The sequence below is a fragment of the Trachemys scripta genome, chromosome 8 (assembly GCF_013100865.1).
Source record: "Trachemys scripta elegans isolate TJP31775 chromosome 8, CAS_Tse_1.0, whole genome shotgun sequence".
In the NCBI taxonomy this organism is placed as follows: Eukaryota; Metazoa; Chordata; order Testudines; family Emydidae; genus Trachemys; species Trachemys scripta.
Window position 1 is genome coordinate 4,627,015 of NC_048305.1, and position 3,764 is coordinate 4,630,778.

The following is a 3,764-nucleotide window of genomic DNA, read 5'->3' on the forward strand; positions in this document are numbered from 1 at the left end:
AGTACTTGTGGCACCTTAGAGACTAACAAATTTATTTGAGCATAAGCTTTCGTGGACTACAGCCCACTTCTTCGGATGCATATAGTGGGCTGTAGTCCACGAAAGCTTATGCTCAAATAAATTTGTTAGTCTCTAAGGTGCCACAAGTACTCCTGTTCTTCCTTAAAAAACAATGGTTACAGAAACAAGTTTTCTGATTTCCAGTGCCTTCAATATGGGGAAGACAGTTCTTTCATTGCTGCACAATATCTTCAATCCGGCTTACTCCCAGGAAATGTAAGAGACAAAATAGATGCCATGAGGTACTCAGATATGATGGCGATGAGGATCATACAAGATGATAGGTAAATAGATAGGCGTGAGGGTGGGGATAGCTAGGTATTTAGGTAGATAGGTAGGGGAGTGTGTGTGGATAGATAGATAGATCCTATAGCTTATTTGCTGAATAGAGATACAGAAATAGGGATCCGCTTTCCTAAAAAGTGACTGAAAATTTATTTCTATATTATCTATTCCAGTTTAGTATATACCTATTTAGCTGTCCAAGGTGCTCACTGAAGACTTCCTAGGACAGCTACCTTCACAGGTAATGACTAACACTAATTTGTTAGTCTCTAAGGTGCCACAAGTACTCCTGTTCTTCTTCACAGGCAGTGCCTTTAGCTTTGTGCTGTTAAATTCACCTCTGCCCTCATTCCTCTTAATCGCGAGCTTGTTAAATTATTTACAGCCAGTTGTGATATCAGATTTCACGTAAACACGAGGGGCCAAATTCATCCCTGGTGTCACTCCCTAGACTCCAATGCGGCACCAGGGAACAATCTGGACCATGTCATCCAGGATAATGGCATGCGCACACACTGATTGCATAGACAACATCTGGGGAGAAAGGAATCAGTTAAGATGGTAATGATTACGCGAGGTCTCTACCCTAAACTGGCTCTGGACTGTGCACCATATTAAAATTTCCACTGTGCTTTGCAAGTATCACCTAGTAAATCAATTTAATTTGTATTGTGTAACCCACCGTGCAAAACAGGAAGTTCTCACTCATGATGGCATGGTCACTGCTGGGTATTTAAGGTGGTTTTTAAACTTACACTGAGTCAGGCCAAGAAAGTCAGTGAAAGGAACAAGAATTTGATGTCAGGAAAGCGCCTGCATTTGGCTTTCTATGATATGAAGAAAAAACCATCCGGTGTGGGGTTAGGGGAAACGGAAACAAAACTTATCAGCAATGAATGGTCTGAGTTCTGGCTGATTGCCCTGCCGTCCAATCCGTGAACAGCAGGAAGTAATCAGCCGTGAAGGAGACTGGGCCAGAGATTCAGAAATTTTTAAAGGGACTCTTTCCATATGGAGAAGGTCTCCCCGAGAGAGGGTTTATTACTGACTGCACGGGGTACAAGCCAAGCATGATGGGTCCAGCTAATCTATGGGCTTTGGTGGCTTTTATGCATATGACCTTATTTATTAGGTTGTAACCAACAGCAAAAAATAGCCCAAACCAACCTGCAGGCCTGCTTCAAAGCTATGACTAGCCCCACACCTGTGGCTGCACTCAGCGTTGAATGACAAACAGTTAACCAAAGGAACTCCCCTTCCCTCTTTCTCCAGTCCATCACTAATTATTTCAGCAATGGGCACAGTATTCCCATACCCCATAGATCCCTCTCAATTCAACCCCCACCTGAAGCATGTGCTGAGAACTGCTGAACTAAGGTCGCTCTTGCTAAATGAAGGAGCGAGCAGAAGGGGAGGGTCTTTAGTAAGAGATCTTCCGTTCAAACCCCGGGCACAGCCTTAAGTGTGGGACGATTGATGACATCGCCAGCAACAGCAGTGTCATGAGAGAAGGGGCTAAGTAGCCCTGGATCCAGAGAACAGGACCTGCCACTTTTGGCAACCACATGGTGATCAGGGATATATTTCCTTTCCATTGAATACGCATTCAGGGGCGTGGACTATTGACCAGGGGCAGGTCAATATGAGGGAAGACCGTTCCTTTGCCCTGCATGAATTTCCCACCCCACATGTGGTCCCCAAACATGCCTATCAGGAGGATCAAATGCATCTGAAAAAATATCTTGGGATTATGCTTGTTATATTCTCAGTAGTTACCCCTGCTCTTAGGGCTAGCCGATAAATGGAATAGCATGGGTAGCAGACACCTAATATATGACCTTTACATAAAGGCTTTGATTTTCTAGTGCTGCTTGCTGTTCTAGCCGGGGATCTGCATAAAGAATCAGTGTGTCGGTGTCTGTTGCCACGGTGACTGAATATTGTCCCCATTCTTCTGGTTGAAATTATAACAACATTTACTAGCTCCTTTGTGCTCCACGCTAAGTGTAACTTTAAATGCCAAAGGGCACAGTCCACCCAGTTATAAAACACTTGCATTACATACACCCAGAGATGAGATCTGGTGAGCAAATTCCATGCACTCGCAACCTATCACACAGTCTCTCTGCCGTCTTTATAGAGTTGGTCTGGTCTGATCTGCGATGGCTATTTCTAATTCATCCAATGAACAGAGCCCCCTTTTTTCTGTGTTTAAATGTGTGGAAAGCTCCACCTGTTCCCTGGTATTCCAGTCATTATTTCTATCTATTTGATTAGTCTTTTTTTTTTAATTTTTAACTCAGGGAGCCCACAAGGAACAGACAAACCAAGCAGTTTGAATCTGCAAAAATACTTTATATAATGTACGATTTGCTGAGTGCAGAGTACAATAAAGTTAATATGGTTCTGTCACTTCCTCAGGAATACGTTATATAAAACTGTCTTTGCCACATAATTATATTGTAGAATGACAGGAGACTAGATTAATAGTTCTTCAGGCTTGACAGAATACCACATCGCCTTCATGCCCCACACAGAGACACATGAATAAATATGAAAAAAATGTCATTTGACTATGTATCTATACATTTCTAATTCTATTCCAGTGGAGGGGAAGGATGGTTTTATGACTCCAGAACTGGATTGGTATGATCTGGATTCAATTCCCAGCTATGGTGTAGACTCGTGTGTGGCCTGCCCTGGAGGAAATCTCTTGATCTCCTTGGGTGTCAGTTTCTCCTCTGGATAACAGGGATAATGTCATGCTTCTTGTCTCCCACCCTCTGTCTGGCCTGTCTCTTTAAACTGCAAACTTTGGAATAGGGATGGTCTCCTCCGACCCTAATAAGTCTTTACAGGCGCTGGCATAATGAGACTGCTTACAGCTCCAGGTGCTCCTGCGATGCAAACAAGCATATGCAAAAGGCGTGCACTACATGCACACTCATCCTGATTTAATATCCTGATTTTCTCGCGCTCTCTCGGGACATTCTGTCCATTCCTCAGCCCGCATGTACCCACGTCTCCTCGGCTCCAGTGAACTCCCCGAAGGGAGCCAAGCCCTGATCCCGGGGGCAGTGCCTTGCAACCGAGCCGGGTGACCTGGGCGCAGGCAGGAACACCGGCGTTGCAAACGGAGCACTTGCATAAGTAGCCAGTCCCTTGCCAGGTGGCGTTAGGGACCAGCCCGAGCCGCCCCAAGGGGGATGCTGCAGGCGGGCGCGGGGTCAGTGACTCCTTTCCCCCAGACCCTCCCCCGCAAGGCTCCCGGTCTCTCCCTCCAAGCAAACTCCAGCCCCTCGGTTATGAAACGCAGTCCGCAAGGTCTGTTTCACAACAGGGGCGGGCCTGAGCCGGCCGCCAATGGGCAGGCGCCGGAGCCCCATCACATGGGGGCTGCTCCAGATTTTACGTAATGT